Here is a 20,506-nt window from a genome sequence, read left to right as displayed (position 1 = left end):
GTTAGATTCATAAAATGAGTTTGAAAGTGTTCCCTCCTCTCCTAGTTTTTGGAAGAGTTTGAGAGGGATTGGTATTAATTTTTCTTTAAATGTTTAATAGAAATCACTGGTGAAGCCATCTGGTCCTTGACTTTTATTTGTTGACAGTGTTTTGATTACTGATTCAATCTGCTTCCTAGTAACTGTTCTATTTAGATTTTCTATTTATTCATGATATATTCTTTGTAGGTTGTATGTTTCTAGGAAGATATTCATTTCTTATAGGCTGTCCATTCTGTTGGCATAAAATTGTTCATAGTATTATCTGATGATCCTTTGTAAACCTAGGCTATCAATTGTTAAATCTCCTCTTTCTTTTCTGATTTTGAGTTCTCTGTTTTCTTTATAAATCTTGCTAAACATTTTTCAAATTTATCTTTTGAAAAAAGAACAGCTCAGTTTCATTGATCTTTTTTCTATTGTCTTTTGTTTCTATTTCATTTACTTCTGCTCTAATCTGTAATTTTTTTTCTTCTACTAACTTTGGGCTTAGTTTGTTATTTTTGCCTAGTTTCTTGAGGTGAAAAGTTAGATTGTTTATTTGAGATTGTGCTTGTTTTTATATAGGCATTTATGGCTAGGAAATGCCCTCTTAGAACTGTTTTGCTGCATCCCATAGGTTATGGTATGTTGCATTTTGCATTCATTTGTCTCAAGATATTTTTTGATTTCACTTTTGATTTTTTTCTTTGACCCATTTGGTTCAGTAGCATGTGGTTTAATCTCCAAATATTTGTGAATTTTCCAGTTTTCTTCTCGTAATTGATTTCTATTTTCACACCACTGTGGTTGTAAAAGATGCTTGATATGATTTCAGTCTTCTTAAGTTTATTGAGACTTGTTTTGTGTCCTAAAACTAACATATGATCTGTCCTAGAGAATGCTCCATGTGTGCTTGAGAAGGATTTGTATCCTATTGCTTATTGATGGAACTGTCAGCAAATGTTCTTCAAGTCCTTAGGGTTTAACCTGTCATTTAACTTTCATGTTTACTTATTCATTTTCTGCTGGATGATCTATTCATTGATGAAAGTGTGGTATTGAAGTCCCCTACTATTTTTGTATCACTGTTTTCTTTATGTCTGTTAATATTTGCTTTATATATTAGGTGTTTATATGTTAGATGCATAAATATATACAAATATTATATCCTCTTTGTGGACTGACCCCTTTATCATTATACAATGACCTTCTTTTTCTCTTATTACAGTCCTTAAAGTTTTTGTCTGATATAAGTATAGCAACCCTAGCTTTCTTTTGGTTTTCATTTGCATGGAATGTCTTTTTTTCCATCTTTTACTTTCAGTATCTGTGTATCCTTAAAGCTGAGGTGAATCCTTTGTAGGCAGCATGTACTTGGGTCTTGTTTTATCCAGATCCCATTGGAGGAAGGGTCTCTTAGAGGTTCCAGAAACCCATTATATTTCCCCAAAATACACACAGAAAAAGACAATAAAAGAAAACACTGTGGAATTCTAAAGGGTCAAGAAGAAAAAATTAATAAAGCACATTTTTATCTCTTAGAAGAAAAAAGAACAGTTGATCATATAGAATACCACTTAATCTTTTTAACAGACTTGACATGTTCCTATAGACAGCTAGATACTGAGTGCCTTAGGTTTTCTTCTCTTTCCTTTCATTTTTCTTAATGTAGGAATTTTATGTGGAAAGACTCTACCTTCTCACAAGTATTAGCCAATGGAAAATGAGAACCCTAGTCATTTAATGGGGCATAAACAGAGCAACCAATTGCATACTTGATTTTTGCCTTTCATTCATTAAAAATCTCTGTCAACTATGAAAAGCATAGAAGAGTCAATTTATGGCTATGATTATCTATAAATATATGCAATTGATAGCCCTCATATAGAATAAATTAATTATAAAATTTTAGAGTGCAATTAGATTCAAATACTCCTTCACCAAAATACATAATGTTGTATTCTAAGCATATAATTTTGAGACTGATGCAAATTTACACTATTGGCATATGGATAAAAGTCCTTCATTGAAGTGAGAAATTGCAAATGCCATAAACTCAGCATTTTAATGTTAATTTCAATGAGTATGTCTGATGCTTTACATTTATACTATATTTAACCAACTCCTTGTTTTCCTACCCACTTTCATCTTAAAAAATTATAAAGAAATAGAAAATTTTCTCCCAAATCATGGGACTCAAATCATAGCTTCAAGGGTTTGCTATACAAGTCAAGTGAGTTAAGAAAGGTATACATTTTTTAGTGACATGGGACAGATAAATAAGGCTAGAACCAAGGTGTTTTTCAGACTGTGAATGAATACCCAATCTGCCAAGTAATATTTCCAATGACATATTAGATAACTCTTAAAAGAAAAAAAAAACAGAACAGCAACAGATACAAGACAACAGTAGTTCTACACTTTGCACAAATTGTACATGACTTACTAAGCATGAAGGATAGGATAACCATATTTTTAGGCTTTTCATGAGTGCTGGTCTACATTTTTCTGCAACAAAGTAACTTGGATCTTAGAGAAGAAATACTTAAAATGGAAAAAAAAGTAGTATGTTGGAAGTATTAATAGTCTCCCTACTTAAACTTCACACATTAAATATGAGTCTGCCATTAGAGTGAGGTAGCTGGAAGATGCTACTTTTTGTCATTGTTATTTTGTCTGTTACTGTTGTCTATTTGTTTTGCATTCCTGTAGTTAGTTTTACTCCACTACCTGAATGATAAAATCAAAAAGACTCATCTGTGTGTTTCTTAAATAGATTATGCCAACTGCATTTTGAAATCTAGTTATGAAATTTAATTAAGCATTTAAGCATTATTATATGAAATATGTTTGTAAACATTTATGTTAATAAAGGCTAGTTGAGTGTTATGGAAAAGAAAAACCCTGATATAGGTAATTGTCTTACTCAGTTCAGGTGGCTATAACAAATTATATAGGCTGGGTGACTTAAAAGAAATTTATTTCTCACTGTTCTGTAGGCTGGGAAGTTGAAGATCAAGGCTCTGGCAGATCTGGTATCTAGTGAGTATCCTCTTCCTGGTTTGCAGACAGCCATCTTCTCCCTGTACCTTCACATGAGAGTGGGAAGAGGCGTGGGGAAGGGATAGAGATATAGACAGAGATAGGGAAATAGCTAGTGTTCTATCCCATTCGTGAGGGCTCTACCCTCATGACCTAATTATCTCCCAAAGGCTCCACCTCCTAATACAATCACATTGAGCATTAAGATTTAAACATATGGAATTCGGGGGACATAAACATTCATTCCATAGTGGAAAATTATACCAATGAGTGGCTGAAACTAATTATACTGACTGCAAATACTGGTTAACTTCTACAAGGATTCTGCCCACAGTTTTTAAAGTAAGTAAGTATATTTTCTATATTTATAAAAGAGAATAAAACTTAATATGATTAATGCAAACCAAATTTTATTGATTATATACCATATATAAAATATATATATGATAAATTAATATACATTAGGTTTTAGGTTAAAATTAAAATGTTTACATTATGTACCTATACATTTTTATGATTCTCTGCTTTGCCTGGGTTTCAAATGGGTTGATCAACAGAATTTCTATTGTCTATATATGTTTTCATTTCATGACTAGATAAGTGTGTAAATAATGCCCTTGTGTGTGGAGAAGATACTTATTGAAGATAACTAGAAATGTGTGTTTAAGGTGATGTATACTTGTCGTTTTTACTTTTCTAAACTAAAAAACTCTCACAAATGTAGTTAATTTTTTAGTCCCTTGTCAAATGTGTCTTAGGAAGACAAATCATTTCTTGACCATAGAAGTATATTCTGGCCTTATTAATTAACTAAACATTACATCTCACTTTTCATCGTCATTTCAAAGGCTGATAATAATAATAATAATAACAATACTAAACTGATTTTAGTTGGTCCATTTACCTGGAATGTATTTGCAAGTTTCTCAAATAGCATTTACAGTAGACCATCTTAAATATAAGAAATTAAATTCCTTTATAGGTACAGGACCTTTGTCAGGTACAATGAAAGCTTTGTCTACATTATACCTGAAGGCAGCATTGGAAATACTTCATCATGACCAGGAGCCAGATTATAAGGCTGTCTTGCATAAGGGTGCTAGCCTAACTGGGTGAGTGTTGCAGAACCATGACCCTGGTCCTGGGCTAAGCCTGCCCCAAGGAAGGAAAGTCTTTTTTTCCCCCCAATTCTCACAGAGGAGACGATGAGTTAGCAACGTCCCTGTAGGAGACACTGATTCCAATATTTCTTGGAGGTTGGAAACCTATGTGGACTAATTGCAATAATCTTAGTATAATTATTTATCAGTGAAATGAATCTTTTGTATTCGTCTTCATCCATGTGCGTACTACAATATATTGTTCATGTGCCCTGGTAATAACAATAATTTTTAAAAGTGTATTTCTTACTACTATATTCTATGGGGGGGTAGGTGCAGAAGATTATTTTTCATTGCATTTATTCATCTATGCTTTTATATCTAAGTACTCTTAGAACTTGGATTATTGGCTTGAAAACTGCATCTCAGCATCTGCCCTCATATCATTTAATTGTGTAGAGAAATACCTTTTAAGCACAGCTACATTTAACTGACAGATATTTGCAAGATGTAATCCTCAATTTTTCCTGAACTGGGAATAGATCTGATTACTTTTGCCATCTTAGCTTTTTAAAACTTATATCCTTTGGTTCTTATTTATTGTTTTACTGTATACAAGTTTGATCTTTACTTGAAAGTCTTAGCTCCCCATTGCCTACTTTTTAATGTACCTGTACGAACAGAAAAACAACAATCACAGTAGAGTGGCAAAATTTCTGCAAGGGTCATAAAGCAAAATATTTCTTTAAAAAGGAAAAGCAATATTTAAGCAGGAATATGTGTGCAGATGATCCTTTGTCTGGTGATTTGTTCTGCCAGGACCTGGCTTAAATCACATGTCCCTCAGAAGGCAAGGTTTTTCCTTCTTCCTTTACTTCTCTGGTTTTCACTTTTACTTTTGTTTGTCCTTTAAAGAAGTTTCTAAAATTTGTGCTTTATGGCTCTTAATCTCCTCATAGTCCAACTGACAAGGTCAGTGAAGACAGATGATTAAAAACCACACTTACAGGCGAATGCATAAAGACCCATTGAGAAGGTGTTCATTGTCCATTGTGTATTTATCTTTGCTTCCAAAAGGCTCTTTGTCAGAGCCCAACTGCTTCATGCTGCACCTGGAACAGAGCATCAGCATCTCAACATGCTTTCCAAATCAGTACAAATCTAAGCACAGAATCTAACTGAGCAAGTCTGTGAAGTTTTTAAACTACTTACCAGTGCTAAAATCTTTGAAATTTAAGTACCTTTATCACTCTTTATCACTGGGACTATGAGGCCTATTAGTCCAGTAAGGGGTAACATCTTCTTTATTTTGACTCACTCTTTAGACCTTTTCACTATTGTTGTATTTTTAAATGACTTTATATTGTGGAGGATTATCTACTCTAAACCATTCTTCTACTTAAACCATTCTTCTACTGATGATTTTTTAGGACACTGATGGTTTTCTGATTGGCTTCTTTAGAGATTTTGTGCACTTGCCTTTCTATATACAAAGCATACAAACAATTTGGAGTACTGGTTCTAGAGAAGTATCGATTAGAAAATAGTGAACAGAGAGACCTTTCATTTTCAGCAATCCTATGTCAGCAGTAATTCTACTGAAGAGAAAGTGGCCCCTTATGAGAGACAAAAAAATAAGATGACAAAATTCAAAAGGTACCCAAAGAAAACTTTTTTTTCTGATTTCAATGCCAATTTTTTTAATAGAAAAAAAATTATGAGAGAAAGAATCTTGTTAATTTTCATAAACTTTCAATTATAGGATCAGATATCCATCCCTAAAAGCCTTGTAAATTCTGATTTAGTTCAAATGATGAATCAACTTGAGTGAGTAAACTTTTTTTATTTCAACATATTTTGTTGCTTTGACTTACCTAGTTATTAAAGTGCATTTCAGCTCCCACACTCAGCAATCTGAAGTTGTTACTCTTAACAGCTTGTCGTATAGTTCAATCTATGGCAAACTAAAATCTAAATCAATTTTATCTCTGTCCAAGAATCTACCATCAAAATAAGGTGGGAAAATTCCATATCCTCTCATGTTCTATTTCCTTCTCTTTCATTATCATCTCCCACTAATATTCTCATCTACCAGTGTTGCTTTTAGTCTTCACGTGATTTTATTTTGCCTAGTCTGCTACTTATGACTGACTATGCTCTATTACCTTCTCACACCACTCTGGAGGGAAGGAATGTTTCCAACTCCTTTTGTTGTCCCTGCTACTTAGCCCAGTGCCTGGAACATGTTGGATATTTAATAAGTACACTCACTCATACTTGTTTTCCAGAAATATCATGAGAACTCTTCCTATTTCCTTTTGTGAGGGTTATTTAAAGGAGGCTCTATGAAGGCAGGGATTTTTTTTGTTTTAGTCTCTGCTTTATATGCCAGATACTATTCTAAGGAGTAGGTATAAATAGGCATTAAATAAATATTCATTGGATTAACTATTTAATTTAGTGTTCATATTTTCTAAACCATTGTATATGAATTCAGAAAACTTGAATACGGTAGGGCTATAAAATTATATCAAAAAATTTAAGGGAAAAGCTAAAATGACATGGAATTTACTCTCAAATACTTTCCTGTAATTTAGTAAACTGTGTACAGTGTAACATTTCAGACTTGCTATACATACCTTATATAGTCAAGGTTACTGTTGAATAATGAAAATATACCTTAATAAATAACATTTCAATTCAAGATCAGAATGCTATGTGATCCTTAAGGGACTACGTTTACTGATGATGTTGGCTGTGGTCCAAATGCAAAATATCATGGTTATTCAATGTACTTGTTGGCATTTAATCTGCTAATTATTGTTTAAAGAAAAAGTCCTTGACATTTCAAGAGTTATTTCCAATCATTGCTGTTACAGTGTGCTACACTTCTTTTCATTACAGAAAAAAAATCACATAAGGCTATGGCAGCAGAAATTGAATAAATATTAACATTTACATAGAGTAACTTCCTATTGAACAACAGTCCATGCTGATAAAAAAGCGGCCCAAGAATTCTTATGACATGAGAATCACTCATTATTACTTTAGGTAGGGGGCTATGCACGCTTAGAGGTAACACAATTAGGGTGACCACTACAATGTATGAGACAGTGATTGATTAGTAGGAAGTTCTAGGCTGCTTAGTTCAAGCTCTCATCCTCAAGCCAGTGAAGCAGGAATAATTTCTCATAGAAATTACTCTCTGATATCTCAACTTCCTTCCTAGTGTTATAGCTGACATCAAATAAATATTTCTCCAGCCTAAGCTTAGACAGACAAAAGATTTTACAATTAAAGGAATAAATTTCTAGCTTTAGAAACTCAACATGTGTCAACAAAGAATACTCTTAAAGAGATATTAATTGCAAATATAAAGAACTTTTTAATATTTTGATTCAAGTAAAAAAAAATACTAAAAAAAAATGACAACTGGGACAATATGAATACTGAGTAAATTCTGATGTTATTAAGAAATTATTGTTTCTGTTATGTAAGTGCGATAATAACACTGTTGCAATGTTTTAGAATGGTCCATTTGTTTAGTGATTCACACGGACATATTTACAAATAAAATCATTTGGGATTGGCTTCACAATGGTAAAGTAAGGGGATGGGAGGAGTTAAGAGCATATATAAATGAAAAAAGATTGGTGTTCAGGCAATAATTGTTAAAACTAGGTGATGGATGGTGAAAAACTGAAACCATTTCCACTAAGATCAGGAACAAGACAAGGTTGCCCACTCTCAACACTATTATTCAACATAGTTTTGGAATTTTTAGCCACAGCAATCAGAAAAGAAAAAGAAATAAAAGGAATCCAAATTGGAAAAGAAGAAGTAAAAAACTGTCACTGTTTATGGATGGCATGATACTATACATAGAGAATCTGAAAGATGCTACCAGAAACCTACTAGAGCTAATCAAGTAAAGTAGCAGGATATAAAATTAATGCACAGAAATCTCTTGCATTCCTATACACTAATCATGAAAAATCTGAAAGAGAAATTAAGGAAACATTCCCATTTACCATTGCAACAAAAAGAATAAAATACCTAGGAATAAACCTACCTAAGGAGACAAAAGACCTATAGGCAGAAAACTGTAAGACACTGATGAAAGAAATTAAAGATGGTACAAACAGATGGAGAGATAGACCATGTTCTTGGACTGGAAGAATCAACATTGTGAAAATGACTCTAGTACCCAAAGCAATCTACAGATTCAATGCAATCCCTATCAAACTACCAATGGCATTTTTCACAGAACTAGAACAAAAAATTTCACAGTTTGTACAGAAACACAAAAGACCCCGAATAGCCAAAGCAATCTTGAGAAAGAGAAATGGAGCTGGAGGAATCAGGCTCCCTGACTTCAGACTATACTACAAAGCTACAGTAATCAAGACAATATGGTACTGGCATGAAAAAAGAAATATAGATCAATGGAACAGGATAGAAAGCCCAGAGATAAACCCATGCACATATGGTCACCTTATCTTTGACAAAGGAGGCAAGAATATACAATGGAGAAAGGAGAGCCTCTTCAATAAGTGGTGCTGGGAAAACTGGACAGCTACATGAAAAAGAATGAAATTAGAACACTCCCTAACACCATACACAAAAACACACTCAAAATGGAATGGATGGAATTTAAAGACCTAAAGGTAAGGCCAGACACTGTAAAACTCTTAGAGGAAAACATAGGCAGAATACTCTATGACATAAATCACAGCAAGATCCTTTTTGATCCACCTCCTAGAGAAATGGAAATAAAAACAAAAATAAACAAATGGGACCTAATGAAACTTAACAGCTTTTGCACAGCAAAGGAAACCATAACCAAGATGAAAAGACAACCCTCAGAACGGGAGGAAATATTTGCAAATGAAGCAACTGACAAAGGATTAATCTCCAAAATATACAAGCAGCTCATGCAGCTCAATATCAAAAAAAAAACAAACAACACAATCCAAAAATAGGCAGAAGACCTAAATAGACATTTCTTCAAAGAAGTTATACAGATTGCCAACAAACACATGAAAGGATGCTCAGCATCACTAATTATTAGAGAAATGCAAATCAAAACTACAATGAGGTGTCACCTCACACTGGTCAGAATGGCCATCATCAAAAAAATCTAGAAACAATAAATGCTGGAGAGGGTGTGGAGAAAAGGGAACCCTCTTGCACTGTTGGTGGGAAAGTAAATTGATACAGCCACTATGGAGAACAGTATGGAGGTTCCTTAAAACATTAAAAATAGAACTACCATATGACCCAGCAATCCCACTGCTGGGTATATACACTGAGAAAACCATAATTCAAAAAGTCATGCACCACAATGTTCATTGTAGCTCTATTTACAATAGCTAGGACATGGAAGCAACCTAAGTGTCCATTGACAGATGAATGGATAAAGAAGATGTGGCATACATATACAATGGAATATTACTCAGCCATAAAAAGAAATAAAATTGAGTTATTCATAGTGAGGTGGATGGACCTAGAGACTGTCATACAGAGTGAAGTAAGTCAGAAAGAGAAAAACAAATACTGTATGCTAACACATATATATGGAATCTAAAAAAAAAAAAATGGTTCTGAAGAACCTAGGGTCCTGACAGGAATAAAGATGCAGACCTACTAGAGAATGGACTTGAGGACATGGGGAGGGGGAAGGGTAAGCTGGGACGAAGTGAGAGAGTGTCATGGACATATATACACTACCAAATGTAAAATAAATAGCTAGTGGGAAGCAGCCGCATAGCACAGGGATATCAACTCAATGCTTTGTGTCCACCTAGAGGGGTGGGATAGGGAGGGTGGGAGGGAGATGCAAGAGGGAGGAGATATGGGGATATATGTATATGTATAGCTGATTCACTTTGTTATACCTCATAAACTAACACACCATTGTAAAGCAATTTACTCCAATAAAAATGTTAAAAAAGAAAACCAAAAATTAGGTGATGGGTCCTTGAGGTTCACTATAGGATTTTTCTTCTTTTGTAAATATTTCAATTTTCTATAATAATAATTTAAAACAAAAAAAATGGCAGCAAAATTATCTTTTGTATAAAAGAGAAGGCAGAGTAAGGAGAAAAGTATGTCTTTACCTCAAAGGCACAGAGAAACTAAATCAGCCTACACCAAGCTTTCTCTTCTCAACCTATGTTGTGTGTAATAACAGAACTACCACTTTGAGGTATATATTTTTGTATTTCTTCTGGAATTTTTTCTTCCCAACTATATTTTTAGCTCAATGAAGAAAGCTACTTTTTCTTAAAATGTTTTTGTATCCTCTACAGTATATAAAAACAACAAGGATATACTTAGTATTGAAAATGTACTGCTTAATATTTTTTAACTAGGAAAAGTAACGTAAAATGAACATTTCTGAAGTAACCATAGTATTCAAATTAAAATGCAAGACAATGTCAGTGAATGAAGACATAAAGCAGATAAAAACTCAGAAAGGATTTAATTTTAGCAAATTACCCCAAGCCAGAAAGTAGTAAACAAAACAGAACAGAAATCTCAAAAAGAAAGATAGTTGGTCAAAAATGAAAGCAGAGTAAGAGAAAATTAAGTGCAGGGCACCTAGAGATGATGACAAACTACAACTGGAGAAATGGAAAAAGAATACTAATTTCTACCATGTTCCAGGCCGTATTATAAAAAGTAGGTCTAAAGTAGCAAATAAAACAAAATTCCCGTCTTCATACAACCTTTTTTTCCAGCTTTATGAAGGTATAATTAACAAAGTTGTAATATATTTAAAGAATAAAAAGTGATGATTTGATATGTGTACACATTGTGAAAAGGTTTCCCCCATCATGTTAACACATCCATCACCTCACATATATAGATCCCCTCACTTGGTGAGAACATTTATGTTCTACTTTCTTAGCAAATTTCAATGCTACAGCACAGTGTTCCTTACTCAACCCATAACAAACCTTGCACCCCTTTACTAACTTCTCCCTATTTTCTCTACTTTCAACTTCTATAAATTTGACTTTTTAAAAATATTTCATGTATAAGTGATACCATACAATATTTTTCTTTCTCTAATTTATTGCACTTAGCATAATGCCCTCCAAGTTTATCCATGTTACCACAAATGACAGGATTTCCTTCTGTTTTGAGGTTAAATTATATTCCATTTGTGTGTGTGTGTGTGGTGTATCACAGTTTCTTAATACATTCATCCACTGATAGACACTTAGGTTATTTTCAGATGGTGGCTACTGTGAATAATGCTTCAAGCAACATGGGAGTACAAATATCTCTTTGAGATAATGGTTTTGTTTTCTTTGATATATACCCAGAATGGGATTGCTGGATAACATGGTAGTTCTATTTTTAATTTCTTGAGGAACCTACATACTGTTTTCCACAGTGGCTGCACCAGATTACATTCCAGTCAACTGTGCACAAGTGTTCCCTTTTCTCCATATCCTCACCAGCATTTATCTCTTGTCTTTTTGATAAGCACTGTCCCAACAGGTGTAAGGTGCTATCTGATTGTGATTTTGATTTGCATTTCCCTGATGATTAATGATGTTGAGCAATTTTCATGTACCTATTGGCCATTTGTATGTCTTCTTTGGAAAAATGTCTATTCAGATCCTTAGCCCATTTTTCAATTAAGTTATTTTGGTTTTTTACTATTAAGTTGTATGGGTTCCTTATATATTTTAGCTATTAACACCTTACCAAATATGTGGTTTGAAAATATTCCCTCTCATTCCATAGTTTGCCTTCTCATTTAGTTAATAACTTCCTTTGCTGAGCATAAGCTTTTTAGTTTGATGGTGTCCTGCTTCTTTATTTTTGCTTTTGTTACCAAATTTAAAAAATCATTGCCAAAATCAATGTCAAGGAGCCTATCGCTTATGTTTCCTTCTAGGAGTTTTACAATTTCAGGTCTTACATTCAAGTCTTTAATCCATTGTGAGTTGATTTTTGTCTATTGTGTAAGATAGGGGTCCAATTTCTTTCTTTTGCATGTGGCTGTCCAGCTTTCCCAACACCATTTATGGGAAAGACTATCCTTTCTCCACTGTATATTCTTGGCTCCTTTGACAAAAATCAACTGACCATTTATGAGTGGGTTATTTCTGGACACTCTATTCTGTTCCATTAATCTATGTGTTTGTTTTTATGTCAATACCACACTGTTTTGATCACTGTAGCTTTGTGATTTAGTTTGAAATCAGGAAGTGTGATACCTCCAGCTTTGTTCTTGCTCAAGATTGTTTACCTGCCAAATGTCTCATAACTAATAAGTGTAGGAGTAAGAATGCGTATGGTATCCTTGATACCAATGACTTTCTCGTTTCTCCTTTTAAGTTATTTTTCTTTGAGAGTGCCTTATTTGTCCATCTGCTTTCTTCTGTATGAGCTTTGGGTGAGGGAGGCAAGAAGAACAAAGCTGAAAAAGTAGATCCAACCATAGAGAGCCACACAAACAAAAACTGTTTTTTTCTGTAGTGGTGGTGCTTCATTACTGGTGGGAACATCAATATTCATTTATGAAGTCATGGCCCATTCACTGCATTTTTCTGTTAGTTTATCTGTAAGATGAGTGATCTTTCAGTTTCTGATTCTTTTAATCTATACTATTTCCCACAATTCCCTGTGTCAGGACTTTTCAGGTAATTTCAATATGTGCTTGGTCTGCCTCTTACCTCTCAGATTTTGCAAAGCACAGATAAGCCTTCTGTTCATAAAGTAATGATGATGATAACGATCAATACAGCAAATTACTAGATAACCTACATTACAACAACTGAATTTCCTTCTGAAGACAGACTTCCTGATGGAGATCATATGCTATTATATGAAAAGTAGGTAGGAAATAGTTCTTTGTGGTAAAAGTTTATACTTTTTCCTGGCTTGGCTGATTTAGAGATAGCATCATGTGAAATCAATCAGGTAACCTTTTTGCTTCTCTTTGAAATATAGCCTGGTATATCTTTGTAGTACCTAAGGAAATTGGTCAGTTTATTGGAGAGGGAAATGATGATAAAGAATAAGGAGGAGGTGGAGGACAAGAAGGAGAAAGAAGAGGAGGAAGAGGACTTGATTTTTGAGACTATGTAAAACTTGACTGTACCTTAGAGTCATCTGAGGAGCTTTCAAAATCTTGATGCCCTGGGACTACCCCAGCTCAATCATATTAGAATTTCTTGGGGTGGAATTCAGGCACATTGTACAGTCAAATCTGAAAACAAATGATGTAAATAACCCATTCATTAACTGGAGTTCCACTTGCCAGTAAGTTCTAAGTAGTGCATCAGGATCAACTAAAATAACATGCTTGTTATTTGTTCTCTTTATCACCACTTAATGTCTACATGAACTCAGTCAATTCACTCTCCATTCTAAGTATAAAGTTCCCAGCATGGAAACTTGAGATAATGCCATGTTTCCCTCAGGTGGCTTTGAGTATTAAGTGAATCAATGTACAGTGCATGGCACGTTATCCAGAACATACCAATCACTAATGAATAGAGGCTAGTGAATTAACTTCTCTTGGGAAAATTGAGGAAATCGTCATTCAAATAATTTTTTTCTTGTATTCTGTAGTTCAGATGATGAATCCAGGTTGAGAAATACTGTTGTTACAGATGCTTTTTCTAGACTTTTGAAATCAGACAGTCTTATATTTAAGCTGATCTACACATTTACTAGCTTTGTGTCCTTGGAAAAGTTACTTAATCTTTCTGAGCTTCAGTTAGCTCATTTATAAGCTGGAAATAATAAGACTCTTGGAATTGTTGTAAGAAATAAATGTCTAAGTGCATAACATGGTGCATGATATGTAGTAAGTTCTTATGACACATTAGCTATTACTATTTTATAACTATTATTTGTATACTTTTAGAATTTCTTTGGCCAATGCAATTAATGAAGCTAGTATTACAGTACTGAAAGAAAATTTGGCAAAAGGATAATAGGATTATAAGAAATGGAAAATAGTACAAGTTGTAGCTTTTGGTTTTTTTGACACTCAATATTTTGCTTTTCCTATCATTTTAGTAAGTAGAGACACTTTGAATTACAAGATAAACTATTTAGACAAAAAGAAATCTGTAACACCATTATAGTGGTGAGGAATACACAACATTTAAGAGATTATCCATTCCATAATACCAATGGGCACATAAACTTGGAATAGAGAATTTACAGAAATGACATATAGAAAGATATGAAAATAAATGTAGTTTATTTCTAAATGTAGAAAATAAATGTAGATATAAGTAGTTGCTTTTAATTTTTTTTATAATTTACTGAGGCATTTCCCTTTCTGATAGTTCACAGAAACAATACAGCTGCTTCTCTTCCATTGAAGCTCAATATAGTTGTTTTTAACATCAAAAGGCTGATTATAAGCTATGAAGAGCTTCTCTAATTTTTAGGCATGGTTGATTTCTCCTTGTGTATATTATAATTTTTGTTGTTTATTATATTGAGTGACTTACAAATATTTTTTGCCTTTAGAAATAACAGATTTGTTGAATTTGCTAAATATTTATTGCATAATGCATTTCCACATTTGCAAATAAAATATGATAACTTCTCAGTCATTTTTAGAAATTTAGTTGCATCTTGATCTGTCACAAAATTGAGAAAATGTTTCCGATTATAGTGCTAGGAGCTAAGAGTTACATAGTTCTGAAAAGTTCCTAAGTGATAAATTGGTGAGGTGCGTAAATTTGCTACAGGTCAGTCTTGAGATCTCGTTAGTGGTGACTAGTGGAACAAGATTCTGAAAGAGGTGCCAAGGCCCTGGATTTCCTGAATAAAACTAACCAGAGGTTGGTGAGTTTAATGCTCAGCATTTTTTCTGTACCCTCCTACTATTTACTCTGTTTTATTCATTCTTTCTTTTCTTTTACCTTTTTATTTTGACATAATTTCAGACTTACTGAAGTGGTGAAAGAACAGTACAAAGAATTCCCTATAATCTTTATCCAAATTCCCCAAATATTAACATTGTCACATTTGCTTTTCTTTCTCTTTCTCTTTCCCTCTCTCTTCCTTATGCTCTCTTCCTTTCTCTACTGTTGAGGAAATATAATTACAAATAAAATCTTCTTTCAACCCAGAAAACCTCTTCACAAAGGTGTAAGGGAAAGAAAGCTGTATTACTGAATAAGCATTAATCCAGAATTCGATGCTCTTTACAGGCAATCTGCTAAGAGACTGCCTAGAGGGAAAAAAAAAAAAAACACCCTTTTGTATAACCTAGCAGATACAATCCATTTGCAACCTGGAATGAGGGACTCGCCCAAATTAGGTTCCTACCCTCGCACAGAGAATTGGAAACTGGGCACTATCTTCTTAGGTGACCACATTATAAAGAGATGGTTCCTGGGTCTTAAAGCTAACAAGAGGCTTATTTAGCTTCTAAAAAGGTTTACACACATTTTAAAGACATTGAGAATGTGCTTATAATACAAGTTGTCTAAAGGATATGCTCTAAGAAAAGCGAGAAGGGAAGTTTCTTCCCTTATTTTCCACAGGGAAATTTAAATCTCTTATTTTTAATTTGTATTTACCCTTAAAACACAGGTACACTTATAATCTTTATTTTGAACCCTTTAAGAGTAAATTCAGACATCTATAATATAGTTACTAACTAGCTTAATCCTAGAATATATAGAAAGTAGTTTGAGAATTGCTAAACTATACCACTGAAAAAGCATACCTACTACAACTAAAGTTCAGTATTTGTTTATGATTGTATAAATATTATATCCAAAGGTTAATTTCTAAAAAAAAAAGTTCCTTGATCTATAAAAGATGGCAGAGTAAAAAGACCCTGAGCTCAACTCTTCTCATGAGCACACCAAAATTACAACTATCTGAAAAACAACCATCGATAAAAATGACTGGAATCTACAATAAAAGATCTTCTACAGCTAAAGACATAAAGAAGGAAACACAACAAGACTGAGAACAATTATATTGCAGAGGTTCTCCCACAGGAGCAAGAATTCTGACCTCCAAGTCAGGCTCCCCAGCCCAGGAAGATGAACTCTCAGAGCATTTGGCTTTGAAGGCCAGTGGGGCCTAATTGCAGGAACCCCACAGGCCTGGGGAAAATAGAGACATCACTCTTAAAAGGTGCCCAGAAAAATCTCAAGTGCACCAGGACACAGGGCAAGAGAAGTAATTTGATTGATAGGAGCTGCTGCTCTTGGAGAATCTACTGGAAAGATGGTGGTGGGTGGGGGCTGTGTGTGGCTGCAGCTCACCTGGGGACATAGACACCAGGGGTAGACATATTGGGGAACATTGTTGGCAGCTGACATCTTGGCTCAGTATCTCCAAGATCTGGCCCCACCCAACAGTCTGCAGGTGACAATGGTGGTATGCCTCAGGCCAAACAACTAACTAGGTGGGGACAGAGCCCTACCCATCAGTAGACAGGCTGCCTAAAGGCTAAAAAGCCCACAGCTGCCTCTGGGCTTGCTCCAAGACCCAGCTCCACCCACCAGTAGACAGGCACCAGCCCCTCCCACCAGGAAGCCAGACCAAACCTCTAGACTAACCTCATCCACCAGGGGCAGACACCAGTAGCAAGAAAACTATGATCCCGCAGTGCAGCCCAAACCTTTCCTTGGGACCAGCAGGGCCCTAGTCTGGCCCAAGAGCAGATCAACACAATCTTCGGGACACCCAAGACCCCATACCCAACTGTGTCAGGAACTGACACACACACCCCAATGATCTAAAACAAGCTCTGGGAACCCTGGGCCCTGCAGCCAGACTCCAGTAATCAGCTCTGTCTGCCAGTAGACTGGCACTAACCATGGGATTTGGCTTTGCCTGCCAGTGGGTGGGCAACAGCTCCAGAGTCTTTGGGACCCTGAATCTGCCCACCAGAGAGCCAGCAGTAGACCTGAGAGCGCCCTAGGGCTCCACAACCAGCAACCTGGTGACCAGGCCCCACTAAATAGCAGCCAGGAGCAGCCACACAAGGCAGGGCCTGGCAACTAAACAACTAGGGGCCTATTAGACCACCCACACATCCCACCACAAAAAGACCAACGTAGCCCCCTTAGGGTGAAACCCTAAAGCATATAGCTTGGGTGACAAGAGGGAGTGCACTCCTGGGATGCATAGGATTCCTCCTACAGAGGGCCACTTCTCCAAGGTCAGGAGACATAAATAACCTACTACATACATAGAAATACAAATAGCAATTTAGCCAAAATGATGCAGCAGAGGAACATGTTCCAGAAAAAGGAACAAGATAAAACCCAAGAAGAAGAACTAAGGGAAGTGGAGATAGGCAATCTACCTGAGAAAGAGTTCAGAGCAATGATAGTAAAGATGATCAAAGAACTCGAGAGAAGAATGGATGCACAGAACAAGAAGTTAGAAGTTTTTAAGAAATAGCTAGAAAATATAAAGAACAACCAAACACAGATGAAGAATACAATGACTGAAATGAAAAATACAATGGAAGGAATCAGTAGTAGACTAAATGATTCAGAAGAACAGATCAGTGAGCTGGAAGACAGAGCAATGGCAATCACTGCCACTGAACAGAAAAAAATGAAAAGAAATAAAGACAGTTTAAGAGACTTCTGGAACAACATAAAGCACACTAGTATTTGCATTATACAGGTCCTAGAAGAGCAAGAGAGAGAGAAAGGGCCCAAGAAAATATTTGAAGACATAACAGCTGAAAACTTCCCTAACCGAGGAAAGGAAATAGTCCCCTAAGTCCAGGAAGTGCAGAGAGTCCAAAGAGGAACACACCAAGACACATTGTAATCAAAATGACAAAAATTAAAGATAAAGAAAGAATACAAAAAGCAGCTGCATAGCACAGGGAGATCAGCTCAGCACTTTGTGACCACCTAGAAGGGTAGGATAGGGAGGGTGGGAGGGAGATGCAAGAGGGAGGAGATATGGGGATATATGTATATGTATAGCTGATTCACTTTGTTATACAACAGAAACTAACACACCATTGTAAAGCAATTATACTCCAATAAAGATGTTAAAAAAAAAGCAACAAATAATATACAAGGCAACTCCCATAAGACTATCACCTGATTTTTTTCAGCAGAAACTCTATAGGCCAGAGGGAGTTGCAAGATATATTCAAAGTGATGAAAGAGAAAAAATCTACAACCAATAATACTCTACTCAGCAAGGCTCTCATTCAAATTTGATGGAGAAATCAAAAGCTTTACAAACAAGCAAAAGCTAAAAATTCAGCACCATCAGATAAGTTTTAAAACAAATGTTAAAGGAACTTCTCTAGGTGAAAAAGAAAAGTCCACACTAGAAACAAGAAAAATATGAAATGAAAAAGCTCACTGGTAAAGGCAAACATACAGTAAAGGTAGGAAATTGTCCACACACAAAGCTAGTAGGGATGTTAAAAGGCAAAAGTAGTAAAATCATCTGTAGCCACAATAAGCAGTTAAGGGATACACAAAACAATTAGACGTAAAATATGATATCAAAAACAGTAATCATGAGGAGAGGAGAGTACAAATGCAGGGTATTTAAAATGCATTTGAAATTAAGAGATCAGCGACTTAGAATAATCATGTATATATATATAGACTGCTACACAAAAACATCAAGGTAACTGCACACCAAAAATCTGGAATAGATATACACACAAAAAGGAAAAAGGAATCCAAAAATATCATTAGTCATCAAAACATAGGAGAACAAAGACAAAAGGGTAAAAAAAGACCTAAAAAAACAAATCCAAAATAATTAATGAAATGACAATAAGAACATACATATCAATAATTACCTTAAAGGTAAACAGACTAAATGCTCCAACCAAAAGACACAGACTGGCTGAATGGATACAAAAACAAGACCCATATATTTGCTGCCTACAAGAGATTTAGTTCAGATCTAGAGATATACACAGACTGAAAGTGAGGGAATGGAAAAAAGTATACTACCAAAATGGAAACCAAAAGAAAGCCAGAATAGCAATACTCATATCAGAAAAAAATAGACTTTAAAATAAAGACTGTTACAAGAGACAAAGAAGGACACTACATAATGATCAAGAGATCAATCCAAGAAGAAGATATAACAATTGTAAATATATATGCACCCAACATAGGAGCAACTCAATATATAAGACAAATGCTAACAACCATGAAAGGAGAAATTAACAGTAAAACAATAATAGTGGGAGTCTTTGCCACACCACTTACATCAATGGACAGATCATCCAGACAGAAAATCAATAAGGAAACACAGGCCTTAAATAACACATTAGACCAAATGGACTTTATTGATATTTATAGAACATTCCATCTGAAAGCTGCAGAATACACATTCTTTTCAAGAGCACATGGACCATTCTCCAGGATATATCACATGGTAGGCCACAAAAAAAGGTTTGGTAAATTTAACAAAATTGAAATCATATCAAGCATCTTTTCCAAGCACAATGTTATGAGAACAGAAATCAACTACAAGAAAAAACTGCAAAAAACACAAACACATGGAGGGGGAAAAATAGGCTATACTAAACAACCAATGGATCACTAAAGAAATCAATGAGGAAATCAAAAAATACCTATAGACAAATGAAAATGAAAGCACAATTATCCAAAACCTATGGGACACAGCAAAGGCAGTTCTAAAGGGGAAGTTTACAGCAATGCAAGCTAACCTCAGGAAACAAGAAAAATCTCAAATAAACAACCTAACTTTACACATAAAGCAACTAGAGAAAGAAGAACTAACAAAACCCAAAGTTAGTAGAAGGAAATAAATCATAAAGATCAGGGCAGAAATAAATGACACAGAGACTAAAAAAGCAATAGAAAAGATCAATGAAACTAAAAGCTGGTTCTTTGAAAAGATAAAATTGATAAACCTTTAGCAAGAGTCATTAAGAAAAAAGGGAAAGGGTCCAAATCAATAAAATCAGAAATGAAAAAGAAGTTACAATCGACACCACAGAAATACAAAAGATCATAAGAGATTCCTGCAAATAACTATACACCAATAAAATGGACAACCTAGAAGAAATGGACAATTTTTTAGAAAGGTACAATCTCCCAAGACTGAACCAGGAAGAAATAAAAAATATGAACATATCAATTACCAGTACTGAAATTGAATCAGTAATTTTAAAACTTCCAACAAAAGTCCAGGACCAGATGGCTTCAAAGTTGAATTCTACCAAACATTTAGAGACGAGTTAACACCTATGTTTCTGAAACGATTCCAAAAAGTTGCAGAGGAAAGAACACTTCCAAACCCATTCTATGAGGCCACCATCCCCCTAGTACCAAAAGCAAACAAAGATACCACAAAAAAAGAAA

At 34.8% G+C, this 20,506-nt stretch overlaps 1 long non-coding RNA gene across 1 annotated transcript in view; it reads right to left on the bottom strand.

The window, feature by feature from the left end:
- Positions 1 to 3,012: 3,012 nt before the first annotated feature.
- The window catches only part of LOC309624983, a 714,184-nt gene continuing 696,690 nt past the window's right edge, over positions 3,013 to 20,506 (bottom strand). Inside the window, exon 5 of the long non-coding RNA XR_014242278.1 lies at positions 3,013 to 5,275. This is a non-coding gene — a long non-coding RNA (uncharacterized lncRNA). The remainder of the gene's footprint in view (positions 5,276 to 20,506) is intronic.

Source organism: Balaenoptera borealis (assembly GCF_965194805.1).
Source record: "Balaenoptera borealis genome assembly, chromosome: 3".
Taxonomy (NCBI): Eukaryota; Metazoa; Chordata; class Mammalia; order Artiodactyla; family Balaenopteridae; genus Balaenoptera; species Balaenoptera borealis.
The sequence above is the reverse complement of the archived record's forward strand: the minus strand, read 5'-3'. Positions and strand labels throughout refer to the sequence as shown.